Source organism: Hoplias malabaricus, chromosome 4 (assembly GCF_029633855.1).
Source record: "Hoplias malabaricus isolate fHopMal1 chromosome 4, fHopMal1.hap1, whole genome shotgun sequence".
NCBI lineage: Eukaryota > Metazoa > Chordata > Actinopteri > Characiformes > Erythrinidae > Hoplias > Hoplias malabaricus.
The window spans coordinates 9,161,364-9,184,333 of NC_089803.1; the positions used below are offsets into that span (position 1 = coordinate 9,161,364).

At 41.2% G+C, this 22,970-nt stretch overlaps 1 pseudogene; it reads right to left on the reverse strand.

The window, feature by feature from the left end:
• Positions 1–3,971: 3,971 nt before the first annotated feature.
• Positions 3,972–22,970, reverse strand: part of LOC136693808 (H-2 class I histocompatibility antigen, alpha chain-like) — a 36,462-nt pseudogene continuing 17,463 nt past the window's right edge.

Sequence of the window (22,970 nt, forward strand, 5' to 3'; positions counted from 1 at the left end):
GAGAAAACTGTCTGCCTCCTCCCCCTCCTCCCCAGATGTGAAGCTAGAACAGTCTGAGGAAAACAACAAGCAAGAGACAAATTTTACAACTTAATCGCTGAGAAGAATCAACATAATTACACATAATTACACAGAATGTGTTTGTCACCTGAAATTTCTACAAAAAAAAAAATAAATAAATAAATAAAATAATTCCCTGCCTTTACTCTCCAAAGCTGTCCAAACTCACCTGAAATATCACTGAAATATGTTACTTATCCATTATCCCTACCACCATAAATGCTCTTTAGGAAGCAGATTTTATCCACACTTTTCGCATTCAAACATGTCGTTCCACCTTAAGTCTCCGTTTATGAGTCCTTGATTCTTGAACCTTCTTGAGCTGATATTAGTGCTCTAGTTTTTAAAAGTCTCATTCCACTTTATCAGTTTAAAACACACAAACCAATTGTATTATTCAACCAATTATTCACAATTGTCATATTTAAACATGAAGAATCTTATTTGTGTTTTTGTCCAGCTTCTTATTGAATACTCATTTCCACTTTGAACAGCTATGCAAAGCTAAAGCTAGCGCTAGTTTTTACAAACAAAGCTCATTTTGAATTTCCTATTTTATCCATTTAAAACACACGACCAAGTGTTCATCATGTCACTAAAACATCTACCTAGTAGGGAAATGTTTATATTTTACTGTGTACTACCAAGCTTGATTTCTGCATTCCGCCTTAAATAGGTGAATATGCGAGGCTTTTCAGACACAATTCTTACTCCTCAATTGGTTTAAAACACACACACACACACACACACACACCATGGAGAAACGCATGAATCTGCATCAATTTCTTTAAAACAAACAAACAATTGTATTTACACTTTTCAATCATGTTGTTATTCACCTTCTTTGTATAAAACACACAAAACACAGTCCTGATGAAAATAACTTTTGGTGGAAAAGAAATTGACCCTCGCATTTTAAGCACACTGAAAGCTCGCTGAAAGCAATACGTCGACTTCCTGACAACTCAGTGGAAGATGGAAATGGGTCAGGTGTTCTCAGGGATGTCTACAGTATCTTCTGGGTACAATTCTATGAACATTGTACCCTTGGAACAGCATTTGAAAGTGCCTTTCCTCAGGCATGGTTTTACGTCTGAGGAATGGATGTGTAGCAGAGTCAGTGATAATTAATTATTATTTGAATAATAATTGAAAATTGGGAAATCCTGCATCCAGCTTTAAATGACTTCTGTGGAAGTTCATGACCTTTTGGAAATTCCTAACAGTTATGAATGCAGGAGGAGTGTCACTGCTGTTAATCTACGAGGAATTGTTGATGAAATATCTCACAAAGAGCTTGTGAAAAATCCAGTGCTTGTCATTGATTACTGGAGGAGGCAATACAGCTACAGATGCCGCTTAGTCATGAGGAGTTGCACAAAATGTACAGTGACCTGGAACCAAGCTTGGAAGAGTTTAGTGGTTCTGTACAGGTTCTGATTTAGTTGTGTCAAATGTCATTGAGGTGGGGTTCATTCCTCAGACAAGTTTCACAAGGAGGCCTATGGGGAGTACATGTGGGATGCTCACACAGCTCCTGGGAAATCATTTTCCTCATCTCTGCTCTGAGTTTAATGCAGTTCTGGAGAGTAACATTTTTTATAAAAACAAATAAATTAGATTTAATTTATACTTGAATGCAGAAATTTCCCATGCACTTCTTTGTCAAATTGTTCTTGTCTGTTAATGAAAATTAAAGCACTCCAGTATTGTTATGTTTCCTAAGGATGTTTTGTCTTGATGCAGTGTTTAGCTACAAAACCCAATATGAAAAACCATCCTTTGTGTTGAATAAACTTTTAAAACTGAACTGTAAGCAGTTATATAGAGCATTTACTTTGAATAAGCTCTTTAAACCAAACTATTAGGAACTATAAACAGTTTAAAAGGACTGAGAATATAAGTGTTTTAGTGGTGGAACATCAAAGGTAAAACTGGATTTTTTCCTGCATAGAGATTGTGTCTGGCACCAGTTGCTGAGTCTTTAATGCAGTCCCAGAGGAAGGGATAATGTGTGAGATTCTTCATTGGGTTGCATTTTTTTCAATACAGATATTGAAATGTTCATGGTACAGTAACCATCAGAGAGAAAGCCTAGTACACAGAACCAAGACACTTTGGGGTTTTTAAAGCCATTTACAGACACTTACAGGTCACACTTCTGCTTTCAAAACATGTTACAATAAAAATACTCATGACACAGTATCACACAGTTTACCACATGCACTGATGTTTTTGTTTTTTCTGATGACTGTGACAATGTCACGACATGTGGAAGTTGACACAAACTAAACTATAGCATGTGTTCTTTGTTTCAGATCATGGCATTTTTATCTGCTTGCTCATGATACAGTAAGTAAGGCTTAGGTTAAAGCTGTGCTGCAGTGTATGGTGGGGGTTAGTTGTGTGTGTATGTGAGTGAGTGAGTGAGAGAGAGAGTGAGAGAGAGAGAGAGAGAGAGAGAGAGAGAAATAGAGAGAGAGAGAGAGAGAGAGAGAAAGAGAGAGAGAGAGATTCTTTTTGGTACAAATCTTATTCCATAAAGACTCACCTGCAAAAACGGGGAGAAGTAAAGAGAGGAACAGAAACACGTCTAAAGCTGAAGTTCTCATGTCTTTATTAAGAGTCAGTAAATCCACCAGGATCCTCCTCCATCTGTGAGCTCTGGTGTCATTGTCTGACTGACTGTGAATAGGGCAGTAGAGTGAGGCTGGATTCACAGGTCATTATTTCCCTTTCTCTCGTATGATAAATCTCTGTTTTTAACATGGGTTATAAGTTTGGAGGACGGCTGACTCTCGTTTTAACCTCATTGCTGTGTTGTAAGCAGTCTCTTATGGGCTTGGGTTAGGGTTAAGGCTGTTTACATTCCTATACCCATTATCTGTGGGGGCTGGTGACGGAGAAGCCCTCTGAGGACGTCAGTTTGGGTTTTTAAAAGTAGCTGCAGTAACCTACAAAAGAAAGGTAGTTGACAGAGAGTGTTGAGGCAGATACTGAGGTAGCCACTGTTTTCCCTTTTTAATTTGTGTAATTGGCTGATATTACCTTAATTAACTATCTCTCTTGTGAAGGTTAATATGAGCAATGTGTAATGCTCCCCTGATCAGTTGTTGATGATGGTTTACAGGAAGTGTGGAACATATCCTTGATTAATTAGCTCTTTGACCCATGGTCCCATGAGCTGTGTACAATCGTACTGGTGTGTTTGGTATGTTTAACTGTGATTTTAATGGGGTTTGGGGAGCCCTGTACTTTTGCTCTTTGCTGCTGCCGTGATGGTTTGCTATTTGATTGTTTTGTCTAATAAATATACTCTAATTCATCAGCTGTGTGTTTCTTTTCTCATGACACTCTCTCTCTCTCAAGTTCAAAATCTGCTCATGATACATTTATACTTTCTATTTTGTCAAAGAATTGGAACATCACAAAAACTTTCATTCATTCATTGTCTGTAACTGTTTATCCAGTTCAGGGTCGTCCCGTCCAGAGGACCCGCTCTATGGAGAATAAACTGCTTCATCCAGAGACGACAGAGCAGTGCGAGTCTTCACCTCCTGTGAGTTTGAGCTTCAGAGAAAAAGGTAAAAATAATAAACAATCACTGTCATAAACTCTTTATTGTTCTCTGTTTGTAAAAATGACCTGCTGCTGCTTTAAATCAGTCTGAGTGTCAGCTCTGTCTCCCCCTGGTGGTGGGGGGAGGACAAGTCGCTCAGCCCCTTACAGTAAGGATGGGTTTGTACAGATTTAGATGTTGTAAACTCTCAGCAGCTGCACTGGTCTCAGATCAGTCAGTCCTACAGTGAAGACAGCAGCTCACTGAGCGTTCACACTGACCCCACAGTCAGAGAAGAGTGTGGTTTGGACGCTGTATAAAACACCACAGACAGAGACATTTAAAAAGAGCTTTATTTAAGTGTAAACAGTAAAGAGGGTGTAAAGCTTTATGTGACACTTTTAGAAATCTCAAACAGTACATAGTAAATACAGCCCTGGACTCAGTAAAATATTCAGTCTTTAAAGAAGCAGAGTGAAGCTGTGTGTAAAAACTGATCTCAGAACCCTGAGTCTGAAGAGGGACACAGTGTGTGAGGAAAGCTGATGGTTTTCAGCTGTAATCTTATCTGACTGTGTTTCTGCTCAAGGAACTAAACCAGCTTCATCTCTCACTAAAACTTCACTGGTCCCTAAACATTCAACAAGACGTAACCTCCCCCACATCCCCCGTATAACACAGTACTGACACGTTTAGAGTAACAGTCTTCATCAGAGGGTAGGTCAGGAATCAGAGCCCTCGTCAGTGTCACCTCCTGCTCCTTTAACGTCTCCATCACCTGGAAAACAGCAGAACAAACACACACTGATTTCCAGATCAATGAGGAACTGCAGGAATTGGGAAAAAACACAGAACTCTGGGTCTAAACGTTTCTGAAGTTGGTCATAAACTTGTCCAGGGCCTCACTGCTCCCTAAAGACTGTTCCCAATGTTACAGCATTGTCCTGATGTGTCTCAGAGACTAGAGTTTTCTTCCTGATTAAACCACCACTGGAACAAACAAACCCACAAACTGCACGTCTGAGCGTCACTGAGCTTTTCTCAAATGTAGGACACACACTTTACCTTCACCAGGGGGCAGCAGCTGGACTCCCTCAGGACCGTTTACAGTGGGGTTACTGTCTCCGTTACAGACTCCGTTACTGACTCCACTACCGACTCTGTAAATAACACTGTTCCCATCTCCGTTAGCTGAAAAATGAAAGAATAAAAGAGTAAAGTGTCTGAGAGTAAAGTCACTGTGTAGTTCATTACATGTTATTTCTCTGTAATGTGATTGGCTGAGAGTTACTCTACGAGTGACAGTACTCGTCTCTCACAGTATAACACTCCCTCTGGTGTGTTACTGTGGTACGTGTTGGTAGAAGCTGAAAAGGTGTGGTTCAGATCTCCAGATCTACAAAACTAACTCACCTGTAGGAACTGGAGTAACTCCCTCAGGGTCATTTCTGATTGGATCTGATCCTCCACCACGTCTCCAGTCTGTTAAACACACACAAGATTAAAGTAAAACACAAGCTCACACTCTGGGTTTCTCTGTTCACTCTGTTACCACCACAACCCAGAAATAAACTAAGAGGAAGAAAGAGGAGACACACTGACCCTGAGAAGAGTTAAAGTGAGACGTTAGATTAATAGTCCCCTGATAAAACAGTGCCCTACACAGAGCCAGTGTAAAGTCCTGTAGATTTACAGTGTTTCTCTCTCTGTGTTTACACTCATTTATTACAGAGGAGAAACCAGGTCTAACACAATGTAAAAGAGAAATAATATCTACTGAATAATGAATATGAACTGTTAACACTGAACAGAACTCAGTAGAGTTTCCATGGTGATGAAACAGTACTGAGGTGGTTTGATTTCAGCTGAACTTTACACTGTTTAAAATGACACACTGAATAAATTAAAAACATTATCCATTCAGGCGTCTGTAACTGAGTAGATTTACATTAAAGTGCTTTAACTCGCCCTGTTCTTATTTCTAAAACTCCTCTCCTACAGCTCCTACATCATACTGTGGCAGTGCTGACTGTGGGAGGGGCTGTGGGGCTCACAGGGATCTCCCAGCATGCTCTGGGCCTCTGTGATGTTAGTCGAGGGGTGTTTAAGGGGTTGTTTTATTGAGTTACTGGTTTTATTGAGGGCGGCACGGTGGCGCAGCAGGTAGTGTCGCAGTCACACAGCTCCAGGGACCTGGAGGTTGTGGGTTCGATTCCCACTCCGGGTGACTGTCTGTGAGGAGTTGGTGTGTTCTCCCCGTGTCCGCGTGGGTTTCCTCCGGGTGCTCCGGTTTCCTCCCACAGTCCAAAAACACACGTTACAGGTGGATTGGCGATTCGAAAGTGTCCGTAGGTGTGAGTGTGTGAATGAATGTGTTGCCCTGTGAAGGACTGGCGCCCCCTCCAGGGTGTATTCCCGCCTTGCGCCCGATGATTCCAGGTAGGCTCTGGACCCCCCGCGACCCTAAATTGGATAAGCGGTTACAGATAATGGATGGATGGATGGATGGTTTTATTGAGTCAGTCAACAGAGAAGGGGCTGAGTCTCTGTGGACTGAGGACTCTGAGCTCACTTTCTCTACGATTCACAGCCGTTTACGTGAAAACTGCATGTTTTAGTAGATTTTCAGTGTTTACTGTATGTCTTTGAGCAGAGTCTGTGGATGTGGTCTGTACTCACCAGTCTTCCTTCTTCTCCTAAAGAGAATAAAGATGACTAAACACAGTAAAACCAGTGAGATCACTCCTTCAATCACTCCTATAGTCACTCCTACAATCACTCCTCCACTCTCTCCTGGACTCAGATTATTCCTGCAGTTGGAGCATCTTCCGTCTGTAAACAGAGCAGTGGTGAGAATCAGTCCCATCCCAGCACTAAATGTTTCCTGCACTATGAGTCTGTCTACAGGAGCTGACGACTCTTACTGAGTCACTGACTGACTGACCCCTGATCAGTGTTTAAATGAGCTGGAGTGAGAACATCATGGATCTTACAATAACGTCCTAATAAAGGCTCCAATAACTCAGTGTAGAGAAAATGGATCTGAGCTCAGACTCTAGAACTTCAGTGGTGTTCTTCTTCCTCTCACTCTATAAACAGCCTGGTTTACCTGTTTTTATTGTTCCAGGTGAGGATACAGTCGCCAAGCACAAGAACAACACTGAGACCTGCACCAGAATTAAACTGGAAAACTGCTTCAAGAGTTCATCAAGTGAACATTAACTAGATCTGAACCCATCAGCACGAGTCCTAACAGCCAGGATCAGCTGATTTTACTTCACTATTAACAGCCTTGACTTCAGAAGAGACACTGAAAGGAGTCTAAAACCTTTTGTACACAGTGGAACTGGAACTGTATCAGACAGAACACATATGTAATGTGGCGTTTTACCAATAATTATAGAAGTTAATATTGATTAAAGTGGAGAAACACAGTGAAGTTTTAATCTCGTCACCCGTTTCCTACAGGAATGAAGGTTATTGTTAGTGTGGTGTGGACACATCTGCCGTTGTGTACAGTTACAAACTGTTGTGAAAAATAATTTTATTACTTTGTATTAGTGGACAAATATCCTTAAATGATGATTAGTTAAAATTAGAAAGTATAATTACATATTCATATGAATGATTAACCAGTATTTTAACCATGCATTTAAAGAGTTTAGAATCTGCACACCTTCTGAGGTGCTGACTCAGTGTTTACACCTTTCTAATTTCTTAGATCTTTAACAGATCTGCACTTAGGCTTGTAGTATAAATTCCAAGTGTTAGTTAGGACAGTTGAACTTTAGGGCATCTCAGTGACCTTAAGTCCATCAGTGACCTTAAGTCCATTAGTGACCCCTCTGAATCTTGGTGACAGAAAAGGAATGTGGGTAATAAAACCTATAGAGTCAGAAGGGCATGATGAGTGTTTTGGGGTCATAGGTGCATGGGAAACCTGCACGCGAGGAACCTGAGTACTGACATGTCTAATTATGCATATTAATATATGTTAATCAGCCAGAAACGCCTTGCCAACAGGGTATTCGTCATTTGGGGTATAAAACTGGAGTCAGATGGGGGAGAGGTCAGAACTTTGCGTGGAAGGGCACTAGGTTGCGTTTCTTATGTATTAGTTCTCCTGGTTCCAGTATTAAAATAAATACTTTGATTTGCTTCGAACTTCACTCGACTGGTCTTTGTGAAACTTCCGGAACGAGCACGCCTCCCTCAGGAGAGAGGGTGTATTTTGGATCTTTTGGAGATCTTCTAAATTTTAATTACTTTGGGAACGGTCCAAAAAGAACATTAATTCTTCAATTGGTGACCCCGGACGTGCGGAAGTGTGAGAACAAGACCGACTTCGGACTCCTTTCCACTCGCGGCCGCAATTTATTGAGGTGGGTGAGCAGACCCTGTTTTATTCAAATTCTGCATATTGGAATTTCTAAATCAGAGTGGTGCGGAGGTCTGAAGGCGGTCTGGAGTGAGGTAATGAGCAAATCAATTTATTTTAAATATGTTTTTATAATTTTTTATTGGTTTATACATTTGGGGTTGCTTGGTTATGGCATTTAAAAATGGTTTAGATGGATGTTTTGCCCATCATGGTATTTAAAAATGGTATAGCCATCATGGTATTTAAAAATGGTATAGATGGATGTTGTGCCCATCTGAGACAGAGTGGTGGCGTCCTCAGCTCGGAACCTGACGAGGTTTCGTGTTAATTGCCTGGTCTAAGGGTAGGCCGTGAGAGTTCGTCTCCTCAGAAGTATATTCACAGCGGAAGTTGTCCCCGCGAAATGATTAAAAGAGCGGATGTTGTTCCCGCCACAATTTGTTGTATATTTTAATGAAATTTGATTGTGTATTGATGTTTTATGTTTGTTTTGATTGCCTGTTATTTTTAGAGGCTGTTATGTGACTGTCGTGTATGTTTCTGCTTGCTAGAGGGCGATAGAGGAGTTTCTTGCTGTGTATGTGTATGTGTGTGTGTCAGCTGAAAGATTTTTTTTGGGAGAAAATGGAGAAAGTGGGGGACTGATCAACCCCCTTTTCTCCTGCGGTTGTTTTTGACTGTGTGTGTGTGGAAAACCCTCCATGTGCTGTAAAGAGCCATAAATTTTTTGTGGGTGTGTTTAGAAAAAAGGGGTAATGTGATAATAAATGAGAAATTTATAAATTAATAGGGAAAGAAATTTGTAATGGTATAAATTATGAGCTTCGTTCAAGGACAGTTATTTAAAGAATATGAACCTCAATAAAATGAGGGGTTTGTTTATCTATGACAATGAGCCTGAACGGAAGACGTTTTAAAACAACATAAGGTAAAAATAAATGATCTTTTATTTTATATATTGGCGTGTTATTTGCTTTTGACTAATAAGCTTTTTCGGTCCGTGGGTCGGTTTCATACTTCATGTAAATTAGGCTTGACTTGCTTTTAAATTCAATGCTGTGTTTGAAGACGAACTTATGTTTTCTATCCACCTGTGAAATTATTCACAGGGTTGAGGAGGTTCTGCTTTTATTGGCTGAGTTTGTAAACTTGACTGTAAAACTTTGGACTTTTTCTTTTATATAAACTAAGGCGGACTGTGCTGAGAGCAGCGGCGGCTGCGTGGGCGATTTGCGTGGGTGCTGGGAAACTGTTTTGGTTCACTATGAATTGCAATGAAACCTAGCGGTGATAATTGATTTGCAATTAAAGGGTGAACTAGAACGAAGACCAATTGAGGTAAGGTCCAATTTTTTAATCAGCTTCTTACAGACAATATGGCTACTACTAGTGATTCACATAATGAATTAAAACGCCATTTACGGCGTGGGGAATTGGGAATGGAAATAGTTTGTATAACAAATTGAAATAATAACTGAGGGATTAAAACAGGGAGAAATATATTTGGAAAAGCGGGATATTGTGCACAAAAGTGTGCTACAGAGATTTGAAATGTGGGCTAAATTACATACAGGGGATAAAACTTATTTAATCACCGGTATTAATCAGTTGAAAAGAGAGCTGGAGGAAATATTATCTCAGGCTGAAGCAGAGGTTAGTAAGGCTAGCCTTTTCCAAAGACCTAAGGCAAAGACAAGTTTAAAAATAGCTAAAATAGACATTGCGGAGCTTCTAAATTTTAAAATGGCATTACTCAGTCTCATTACGCAGCTCTTACTTTGACAACAACAGGTCAGTCACACTGGAACGCCGTTTAACTAACTGCCGTGAACACGGAAGTGGACATTGAGTATATGAACCACAAGGGGGAGGAGCCTACAGCTCCTACAGCTCAGCCTCCCCGATATAACATAGGTCACGTCCCACCAGTTGATAATATCCTCCCTGTTTTAAGTGTTGATTCCGGCAAAGTGAGCGTACAGACAGACACAAGGGGCCGGGATTTTGCTTGTGAGCAGCCAGCTCAAAGAGACACAGACACAAACGCACACACAGACGACCCATTCCAATTGCGAAAGCAACACGAGTCAGTTTTAAATCAACACAAAGATATTAACACTGACTATTATGACATTATAGATACCACAGGGAATTATATAGAACAGGATAAACCGTGCCTTGTCGATAAACAAACACTGACTACATCATTTAAGAACCCGATGCCACGTAAAAATAAACAAAACATCAGGATTAAAGCAGATTTAGAGGGACATGTCACAACGGCTGACTGTGATCAGGATGACGGACATATAGTAGATGATGAGGACAGTGCGAATGGACGACGTGGTGGTAGACGGATTACTGATTTGAACAAAACATTGCGTGCCATGGAAAAACTTATACTAGAAGACCAGAGACAATTGGACTTAAAACAACAGTCTTTAGAATGCGACATGCACACCTCAGACAAAACGGACATTTTGAGACGAAGCACCAGACCCCGACACCCGTCTGACAGATATACAACTGACACTAACGTCGACACTATGTTTCCATTAGTGGCCACTAGCACAGGGACATATAAATATGTACCATTATCATTAACTGATGCACAGACTTTGGTCGATCAGCTTCTGCCTTTATGTAGTGGAGCGGCTGCCTGGATTAGAAAGCTGGACAGTCTGACTGGTGGCATGACTCTAGCACTTGGGGATTTTAGAAATATTATTAAAAGATCAACTACTTCCATGGAAGCAGCTGAAATAGAGAAACAGGCTCAGACATTTACTGAACCTAACTATGATCTTTTCTATATGAACAATCATAAGGAAAAATTAGATAATAAAGACAAGGAGATACTTAAGTTACAAAGAGACCTACTAACTGTTCAACTAGCAGAAGCCAGGAAATCTGTAAATGATAATAAAAAGCAAACGAAGTCTGACACCATGATGACTATGACTGCATTGCCACATATGCAATCACCACAAATATTTATGAACAAAAACACATACATGCCTACTCAATCTGGGCCACCACAAAACCCACCGTATAATTATGAAACAACTACATATTTCCCATATCAGCCCTACTCATGGGGCAGGGGGCGTGGTAATGGTAGGTGGAGGGGCAGGGTCAGCCGTCGGACAGGGGCGTGTCTAAGATGTGGAGCTTTGGACCACTGGGCAGCACAATGTAGGGCACCACTGTCTACTGACACCAGCTATCCACACCAGGCACCACAACCACAGGCGGCACCAAAACCGGAGCCATCACATCTTCCTGCTGGCCAATACAGCATGGAGCCGTGGGGTGGACATTGACGGGGCCATGAGGAGCACCAGGACAGCAGGGCCAGGGCAGAACCCATGCTGTCATTAACTGTGGGGGCCTCCGAAATTGTTTTTCTGGTTGACACGGGAGCCACATGGTCAGCCATCAATAAAGTATTGCCTGCACATCTGATGAGCGAACACACTGTGCAAGAAAGGGGCTTTTCGGGGAAATCTACATCACTGCAAAAAACAAGACATTTGCCAGTCAGTACTGGTACACAGACTGTGTCACATAATTGCATCACAAGCACCCTTGAACATTTGTGGTAGAGACTATTTTATGCCAACCAGATGGGATCACACTTATGTGGTTGGACGGACACAAAACTGTGGCAGTGGTGGGGTACACTGATGGTATGTACCTGATGAGACCTCAACAGGATGAGTCGATGGACATTTCCTGGGCTTTGGTGACTGGACAGACGGACCAGTCACCACGACTAATTGCCTTGTTTCACCACTGGTCGACTTGGATTACAGCCATGGCACCCTACGTTCCTCCGCCCGACCCATTATATGTAACCCTGTTTTATGATGTAGGGGGAGATTTAACTTATTATGAATATTTTCAAACAGAATTAGAGGGTACATAGTGGTCGGTTGACACCACAGGGATTTGTGTGGGTCCTGAAGGGGTGGCATCTCCTGTTTCACTAACACCACAACAACATTGTTGGTACAAACTGTCTGACATGGCGGCACCACACATTTCACTAGCTCTCGATCAGAGACACAAGGCCAAGCAGTTGGGTCCTATGGTAAAAAGAGCAAATGAGGCCACGGATTGGTTCCGGACCCAGCTGCCTGGTGTCATGTTTTCGCAGTCCACACAGACATATCACATCACTGATAACTCACCCATCTTAGTCACATTGCACCATCAATTGCTGCCTAGACACCATGGTTGTGAGGACTGTGATTATCTACAGATGGAGGTATTATTGGCATCACTACCTGACACATTGTGGTCCATAGGACCAGATGATGTAGGATATACTAATCAGACACCTGTCTCTTTTTGTATGAATATTACACAACCAATTTGGATTGCCAAATATAAACAAAAAACCAGAGACTGTGTAAGACATGTTAGCATTTTTAGAACTGACTGGTTACAGCAGACAATACATTACTGATTTTGTCGGACGAACATAATCTTTTAGGGACATGGTGAAATCGCTAGGGATGAGAAATTTGTCTGGTAAGCTGAATTGGACGGTGGAGTCGGTACAGGCGTTTATAGATGTTAAACAAGCCTTATCTGCTGCAGTTTACTTAGCCAGACCTGACTATTCATTACCTTTTTACATGAATGTTTCTGAAACAGACACTGTGATTAATGGTGTACTGTTTCAGAAGAAGGGGGATGGTAGAGCAGTACTAATGTATTTAAGTGTCCCATTGGACCTTATAGAGAGGAGACAATCACAGTGCACAAGACATGTAGCAGGACTGACTAAATTAGTTCAGAAAACAGCACATTTGGTAGCAGGATATCCATTGCGCATTCTAACCACACATGGAGTAGTAGCGTACATAAACTCACAGATGTTCACACTCACTACATTGAGACAGAGACGCATTCACAAAGCATTGACTGCACCCAACATCATCTACACACACGAAGGAGTTAATATGGCAGATGGGATGTTGGAAGGTCCACCACATGAATGCGAGGAACAGGTGGAAAGGCAAGGAAAAGTAAGATCAGACTTACAAGCCACACCCATTCCAGGGTCATGGAATTTATGGACGGATGGGTGTGGGTACAGGGCAGATACAGGTGAAGTCAGAGCAGGATACGCAGTAGTTCAGGAAGTGAAGGGGAAAACACATGAGTTTCAGACAGTTATTGCAGACGAAGTGAAACAAAACCCATCGGCGCAGAAGGCAGAACTGCTAGCAGTAATTTCAGCATTAGAAGTGGCACATATAGGAAAACAACAAAACACTGGAAAATTAAAAAAACAATGGTGGCACCCATACATGTCAGCATTAGTGGTTGATTATATCACTAAATGTCAGATTTGTAACACTCGGAATGTAGCAAAAGCATTTAAACTAGCTCCAGGAAGGTTTCCATTGCCAGATTCTCATGGATATGAGATTCAAATGGATTACACAGATATGATTGACCCCATTAGGAGATATAGATATCTCCTGGTCGTAGTAGATAGATTATCGGGGTGGGTAGAGGCACTCCCCACTCTGAGGGAAGATGTAAAATCAGTCTGTAAGTTTCTGATTAATTGTTGGATTACGAACCATAGGTTTCCTAGAAAAATTTTGTATTTTTTATATTTTTTCAGATAACGGGAGTCATTTCACGAGTAAAACACTGCAGTGGGTGGAGCAGTCGTTGGGGCTGCGCCATAGCTATGGTTGTGTGTATCATCCTGCCTCACAAGGTCAGGTGGAGAGGATGAATCAAAATTTAAAAACCAAATTAGCAAAAATCAAACTGGTCACGGGCATGAATTGGCTTGATGCCCTTCCAATTGTTTTAATTAGTGTCCGTAGTTAAGTGAACAGAAATACAGGGTTCACTCCTTTTGAATCAGGGAGGGGCATCCCTTTTCCAGGCCACTCCAGCGCGCTTGCGTCCCCCCAGAAACTACCTCAAGCAGAGTACCGACAGCTATATGAAGAACTAAAAGCTGTTTGTAAAGATTTCTCTATACAGGTGAAGGAAAGGAGAGAAGGAGAAGAAACGGAGGAGAAGGGTCCAGAAGTGACAGTCTCACCCTGGGTCCTCCTGAAGGTCATCAAGCGGAAGTGGTACGAACCTCGCTGGACAGGACCCTACCAAGTGACAGAGAGAACCAGTTGTGCAGTCCGGCTGAAGGGTAAAGGCTTATAGTGGTACCACCTCACACAGTGCAGAGCCGCACCGGCACCTAACATCAAACATTCACTGAAGGAAAACAACGACTAAGAAGAGGCTGATCAAGCAGCCTCAACCAACATAGGGGCAGAATAATCCCCTGAGGCAGGGGCACGACAAGGAAAGTCTATCCTTGCCCCCAGCGCAGATCCCTACCAACGGATGAAGAATACACTTTAACACATACACATATAGGGCTCATTGTAATCTCTTAGTCCAGAGGGTGAGTGGTAGGACAGAGGTGTCCACTCCTAACAGGAGTGGTGTAATTGCCCGCTACCACCACAATCTGCCATCACGCTTTACCTAAGTCACTCGCCAACCCGGGGGTGACATAGGCAGACCAATTTAACATTAATTGCTTACCATTTATTTAAATGTATTGACCTGTCAGTTGGACAGGTCAAAAGGGGGAATTGTTGTGAAAAATAATTGTATTACTTTGTATTAGTGGACAAATATCCTTAAATGATGATTAGTTAAAATTAGAAAGTATAATTACATATTCATTGTATGAAACCTTGTATTCATATGAATGATTAACCAGTATTTTAACCATGCATTTAAACAGTTTAGAATCTGCACACTAACTGGAATGCTGACTCAGTGTTTACACCTTTCTAATTTCTTAGATCTTTAACAGATCTGCACTTAGGCTTGTAGTATAAATTCCAAGTGTTAGTTAGGACAGTTGAACTTTAGGGCATCTCAGTGACCTTAAGTCCATCAGTGACCTTAAGTCCATTAGTGACCCCTCTGAATCTTGGTGACAGAAAAGGAATGTGGGTAATAAAACCTACAGAGTCAGAAGGGCGTGATGAGTGTTTTGGGGTCATAGGTGCATGGGAAACCTGCACGCGAGGAACCTGAGTACTGACATGTCTAATTATGCATATTAATATATGTTAATCAGCCAGAAATGCCTTGCCAGCAGGGTATTCGTCATTTGGGGTATAAAACTGGAGTCAGATGGGGGAGAGGTCAGAACTTTGCGTGGAAGGGCACTAGGTTGCGTTTCTTATGTATTAGTTCTCCTGGTTCCAGTATTAAAATAAATACTTTGATTTGCTTCGAACTTCACTCGACTGGTCTTTGTGAAACTTCCGGAACGAGCAAGCCTCCCTCAGGAGAGAGGGTGTATTTTGGATCTTTTGGAGATCTTCTAAATTTTAATTACTTTGGGAACGGTCCAAAAAGAACATTAATTCTTCAAAACACAGATATATTTACCCCATGGTGTAATTACTGCTTCACTGAAGGAGACGTGAGAAACAGAACAGTCGTATCCTGCTGCATCTTCCTCCTGGACGTCCACACTCTTCCTCAGCTGGTAGGTTCCATCACCATTGGGTCTGACTCCTGAGGATGTTAGTAGATGATCAGGGAGTGAAGTGGTGAATATCCTCAGTCTCATCTTCAGGTCTTTGGGGTAGAAGCCCGTGGCCAGGCAGGTCAGGATCAGTCTGCTGGACTCAGTCTGAGGTTTCTTCACAAACACATACACATCTGGAACAGCTGCAGAGGGGAAAAGTGCAGATACAACATTCTACATTCAATCAAATGTAGATTTTAAAGGAACTTGTTCTGAAATAAATATATAGACTGTTTTAGTATGAATTTAAATTCTAGTAATATTTATATTAATTTATTTACAGAGTTATATTACACAGTTATAATACACCTTTCTACACACCGTAGGATGCTTTACAATCAACACAAAATACCATTCGATTCAACATTCAATCCACACACAGACGAGGAGTGAGAGGCCATCCTTATCTGGTCTCACACACATTCAGACATTCATTTACACACTCATTCACTCACACCAGTACAGTTTAGAGGACTGTACTAAGAAACCAGGAACCCTTGCAGACACAGGGAGAACACGGAAACTCCACACAGATGGGACTTGAACCCACGGTAAACGTGCTAATCACCAACCCACTGCTGAGTCTGACTTTAATGCTGTGTTTATCTTCACTGTGTGTGTGTGAGGACAGAGAACCCAACACAGCTGTGGTGTGTACAACACTGATATGGACTCTACTGCTCCTGCTGTTATTAATGAGAGTGAAATCACAGACTCTGATTACGACAAGTTTCCAGATACTCACTGGGTATGTGTTGACGACTGTACTGTAAATAAATCCCCATCCACCCCCAACAGTCCTGACAAACCAGAGCAGAATCTTGAGCACTTCCAGAATTAAACTTCTCCACCGTCTCCTGGGCCTCCTTCACTGAGACTGACCACTGTCTCGAGGTCCAGTTATTTTAGACATTAAATCTTCTCCATCGTAGCCGTATTCATTAATGCAGTTTAAAGTTGACACTGAGCCGTCAGGAAGCTTTTCCCCCTCACAGCCGTTTCTCCACTGAAGAACATGACGCTCTGAAACAGGAGAAGACCTGGAATCATCCTCACACCCTCAAATCAAATCAAATCAAATTTATTCGTATAGCGCTTTTCACAACTGATGTTGTCACAAAGCGGCTTCACAGAATTCCAGTAAGACAAGATTTGACATGAAATGTAAAAACAAAATGTAAAACCCTCAAGTGAGCAAGCCAGGGGCGACAGTGGCAAGGAAAAACTCCCCCAGCTGAGGAAGAAACCTTGGGAGGAACCAAGGCTCACAAGGGGTGACCCATCCTCCTCTGGTCAATCTACTGGTGATAATAGTTAGTAGTCCGTGAGAACTTCAGTGTAGGGGCAGCTTCAAGGCACTTGGTGGTTGCAGGAGCGTGGGCAGCTGATCTGAAGCGTGGAGGAGGATCTCGACAGTCATCCATCAGTGTCCAGACAGACAGGTGGGCAGTCGTTTACTCGGAAAGATGTAAAGGGATGGAATTAGTTTTGAACTGTTTTTTGTTTTTAAAGTAGAAAATATGAAAATTTCCAGAGTGTGGCTAATGACTCCGGCAGATCTGACTATGACAGCTTTAACTAAAAGGAGAGAACCAGAAGGACACACAGACACGGGAGCATCCTGAAACACTGGCATCCCTCCGCTCCACCGTCAACAAACCTGAGTGATCGCGAGAAGCGGCGGGACGACAGCACCAGCGTCTCAGTTTACTATAATTCCCTGTGTCCCTGCACCTCCCGGATCTGCCACCTTTATCTATGGGGGAGCATTAGCTACCAAATGATAAACTAAACAAATGAGTTTTTAGCCTACATTTGAAGATTGCGACTGTGTCTGAGTCCCGAACATTTTCTGGAAGATCATTCCAGAGTTTGGGGGCTTTATAAGAAAAGGCTCTTCCCCCAGCTGAGGCCTTCTGAATTCTGGGAACAATTAAAAATCCAGTATTCTGTGATCTGAGTAAACGTGGAGGCTCATAATAGGAAATTGTATCTTGAAGATATTCAGGAGCAAGCCCATGTAGAGCTTTATATGTTAATAACAAAATTTTGTAGTCAATGCGGAATTTAACAGGCAGCCAATGAAGTGATGAAAGAGCTGGGCTAATGTGTTCAAATTTTCTAGTTTTAGTGAGGACCCTGGCTACAGCATTTTGAACTAGTTGAAGTTTTCTTAAATTGCTGCTGGTGCATCCTGACAGTAGTGCGTTACAGTAGTCAAGCCTTGAAGTAATAAAGGCATGTACTAATGTTTCTGCATCCTGAAGGGATAAGACATTTCTAATCTTAGCAATATTGCGAAGATGTAAAAAAGCTGTCCTAGTGATATTGCCTATGTGCTGATCAAATGATAAATCCGGGTCAATTATGACACCAAGGTTTTTTGCTGCTGAACCAGGTTTAACTGGAAAGTCAGCGAGATTTAAAATTAAATCTGATAATTTATTTCTTGCCACTTTTGGACCCAAAAGCAGGACCTCTGTTTTGTTGCTGTTTAGAAGGAGGAAGTTACGCAACATCCAGCCTTTCACGTCTTTTACACAGTCCTCTATTTTCTTTAATCTGTGTTTGTCATCGGGCTTGGCTGAAATATACAATTGCGTGTCGTCTGCGTAACAGTGAAAGTTAATGTCATGGTTTCTTATAACTGTGCCTAGCGGTAACATGTATAATGTAAACAATAATGGTCCTAAAATAGAGCCTTGTGGAATTCCAAATCTTACTTTAGAATAATTTGAATTTAGATTGTTTACTTTTACGAATTGGTAAGGTTCCGTTAAGTAAGATTTAAACCATAATAGGGCTGTCCCTGTGATTCCAACCATGTTTTCTAACCTTTCTAGGGGAATATTGTGGTCTATTGTATCGAAGGCTGCGCTTAGGTCAAGAAGCACCAACAGGGATACGTGGCCTTGATCAGAGGCAAGAAGAAGATCATTTGTTATCTTGACTAGAGCTGTCTCTGTACTATGATGTTGCCTGAATCCAGATTGGAATTTTTCATATATATGATTCTTATGTAGATATGAACTAAGTTGTTGGGCCACGGCTTTTTCTAAGATCTTAGTCAGAAATGGCAAATTTGAAATAGGCCTGTAATTAGACAGTGTACTAGCATCAAGATTTGGTTTCTTGATCATAGGTTTAATAACTGCTAGTTTAAAAGCTTTGAGTACATGGCCCAGGCTAAGGGATGAGTTTACTATAGTTAAAAAAGGATCAATAATAGCTGGTAGTACTTCTTTGAGCAATTTTGTGGGAATTGCATCAAGTGTGCAAGTTGTACAGTTTGCGGAAGTGGGTAGTTCTAATTGTGGGAGTGGGTAAAAGGGTTCAAGTCTTTCTTTTACAGTTACATTATATTTTATATCATTTACATCGGGTGGCAGCCAGGATGGATTTAATCCTGTGGCTTGAGTTTGTTGTCTAATATTCTCAATTTTATTATTAAAAAAGTCCATAAAAACTTTAATGGTGAGAGTTGCTGTAATTAATTGTTCGGAACCTGCTTGATTTTTTGTAATTCTAGAAAACACACTAAACAGTGCTCTCGGATTATTTTTATTATTGGAGATCAGCGAGGCCAGATATGCTGAGCGAGCTTTAGTGAGGGCATTTCTATACTCTATAAGGCTGTCCTTCCAGGCAGAATGGAACACTTCCAGCTTGGTTGATCGCCATTTCCGCTCTAGTTTTCGTAATGTTTGTTTTAAAGTACGGGTCTTATCATTATACCATGGTGCAAGCTTTTTCTGTCTTATACTTTTATGTTTAAGTGGTGCTACCTTTTCTAAAGTAGATCGACAGGTATTTTCTAGGTAATCAGTTAGTACATCTAGGTCCATTGGGTCTGATGGAGTTGGAACTGGGCTTGATAGTTCTAGGAGGTTTTCTATAAATTGTAGGGCGGTAGATGGTTTTATTATACGCCTTGAAGAATAACGAGGGTTCTTACATATATTATGGCTAAGACGTAGCTCATATGAAATTAAGTAATGGTCGGAGATTGCTGAGGATTGCAGTAAGATATTAATTTTGTCAATGTTAAGACCTAGTATCAGAACTAAGTCTAAAGTGTGACTGCAGTAGTGTGTAGGCCCTGTTACATTTTGAGTAATACCAATAGAGTCTAAGATTGAGGTAAATGCATTTTTTAGTGGGTCACTTTCCTTCTCAAAATGGATATTGAAATCTCCTACAATTATAACTTTATGATTGCATACCGCTAGGTTTGTAGCAAAATTGCTGAATTCTTTCAGAAATTCTAAGTAAGGCCCTGGTGGTCTGTAAATGTTACATAATAAAAATGCGTCCTTTTTTGTGACCGGATTTGTAATAATAGTGGAGAGAACCTCAAAAGAAGAGAAGGTGTCATATTGTTTAAGACTAATTTCTAGGGTATTTTGGTAAATTACACATACTCCACCTCCTTTGCCTGACATTCTTGGGCTATGTGCATAATTATAGCCTAAGGGAGTGGCTTCATTTAGTGCTAAATATTCATTTGGTCTAACCCACGTTTCTGTGAGACAGAAAACATTGAATTTATGATCACTTATAATATCATTTACAATGAGTGCTTTTGAGTTTAGTGATCTTATGTTGAGTAACCCAAATTTTAGTTCTGAGGTGTTGCTGCTAGGTGTTGTGTATGATTTAATATTGATTAGGTTGCTGAAACAGGCTGATTTTGTTTTTCTACTTTTACATTTAGTTCGGGGAAAGACACAGCCTCAATACAGTTGAACCTGGGTGACGCCTCAAGACAGTTCGCAGACGGTCGGTTTAGCCTGTCTGTCTGCGGCCTGGTCCCGGCTCTGGATTGTCAGCAGCTGTCTACACTACCCTGCTGACTAACTAAAAGACTATGTGCTATGCTGCAAGAAAGTAAGGCAGCACCCTCCCGCGTGGGGTGGATACCATCCCTACCTATAAGACCAGGCTTGCCCTCGAAACGTAACCAATTGTCTATAAAGCCCACTTGATATTTGGAACACCACTTGGACATCCAGCAGTTTAACGCCCAAAGTCTGCTGTAAGCTTCGTCGCCACGCCGTATTTGTATGGGACCAGAGCAGATTACGGCATCGGACATCGTCTGGGCCAGTTTAATCACCTCTGTAATATTACCCTTAGTTACCTCAGACTGCCGCAGACGAATATCATTGGCCCCTACATGAATGACTACCCTCGAGTATCTCCTATTAGCTAACAGTCTAAGGTTGCCACTAATATCCGGCGCGCTGGCTCCCGATAAACAGCTAACTGTTACTGCCGGCGCCCCTAAAGGAGTAGCTAATTTCATGTGTCGAACAATAGAGTCTCCTATAACCAGAGCACTCTTAACAGGCTCCTCAGCGGGTGCTTCGCTGAGCGGGGCAAACCTGTTTGACATGCAAATCGGAGGAGCGTGGTGTCCCGGTGGGCTAGCTTTGGCCTCAGTGTTAGCATCAGCCTTAGCTTTCCGGCTATGATGCAGAGACGTCACCCATTCACCCCGCTGTGAGGGCTCTAACGCCGGAGTCGAGGGGGTGCTAACTCTCCCTAAGGCACCCGGAGTTGCTAACACTGAATCTCGCTGTTTATCCCTTGACAATAATAAGCTCTGGATGCGCACTTCTAGCTGGTCCACTTTATCCACCAGAGAGCTAACTAGCTGACACTTAGTACAAACACAACCACTATCTTTGTCGCTAGAGGTGGAAAAGGGGGTTAAACTAAACTTGCCACACTCTGAGCAGGCAAAACAGCCAGTAGTAGCCAGGTACTTACCGCTTTTAGTTGATTTTAGTAACTTACACCAACTGTAACTTACTCAACACTGTACAATCAGCTGCACACAGACACTGAACCCAGTCCCTGTTGAACACCGCACTCATTACCCATTCTTCACACATTAATGCACTCAGGCCTAAGGTAGACTCTGTTATGGTGAGGTTCAGGACCTTCACCAGTTCTTTCTCAATTACAGCTTCTTTAAAAAGTAGGATTTACAAACTCTTCTCTTCATGAAGATTATGAAATCATAAATTAAGAGATAAATTAATATTCTCACCTGACGCTTTGTGTCTGAAGGCCTCCAACTGTAACTGAAGAACCTTGTTCACCCACCCTCCTTCATACTTCAGCTTCTCAGTTCCTGTTCTCCACACACTCTCCTTAATCTCCTTCACCCAGCTCTGTTTAGGAGTCCTGATACCATCCCGACTGCTGTAGGAGTCCGTCTGTGTGTCGTCCAGCAGAGTCTCTACACTGAACTGGTAGATGTTGTGTGAGAAGTCTTCAGACTGGACAGTGAAAAGGTAAAACAGAGTGTGTTTATCTGTGGGGAACAGAGAATAAATAGATTAGATATTAATACAGTAATACAATAATATAGATTTCTAATACAGAAAGTGTCAGAGAATGTACAGAGAATATCAAGGGAAAGAATAATCCCAGACCTGAGAATGAATACAGACATTTCACACTATATTATCATTAATTAATGTAAAAAAAAGACATTCTGTTGGTGGTTAATTAAATAAATGGTTAAACTTATTAACAAATATATGATGAATACAAGGGCTTTGTGCTGACTGATGGAGAAGACAATGTAAGGTCAGTATCAGACAAGTTCTGAGGTTTAACTGTAGATGAATGTAGGTTCACTATTTACCAAACAACAGGTCACTGTTGTCCTTTCTATCTCTGTGTTATTACTGATTATTAATGACTATCAATGTATTAACAACACAATTTATAACTGTATTAATGACTGTAACTGGTTTGTATGTATATTAACAATCACTTCAGGGGTCGGGTCAGGACAACAATTATATATGTTCAGGTGAGTTGAGATAAATGGAGATACTATTCAGGTCCAGGATTTAACTTGAAATTGTCTTTAATTTGACTTGTCCATTAATATTAATCAGGTACAGGTCTCCACATGTAAATAGAAGTGAGTGTGGTATTCTATACAGAGATAATAAACAAATACAATTAGAAATACTGATCTACAAATCTCCTTATTACAAATACAACTTAAAATGTCTATAATAAATAAACATAATTAAATGTTTGTCACGAGGCTAAGACCGAATCATAATGAACTGAAAATGTACAATATAAATGCACATACATTACTTATTACAGCTAAAGTAATCTATTCAACATAAGGTATACATCACAAACTTTTTATGGATGCATTTAATTAGCAAAAATATGAACTACGGACATGTACTGCGTCACATACAGGTTTACATATATCAATTAGGTAAAGCTAGTAGCTAGCAGCTACTTTCCCCAAATTACTTAAAACACTCGACAAAACCCAATGAAAAAAAAAAAAAAAAAAAAAAAAAATATATATATATATATATAGTTTAGTATGCATG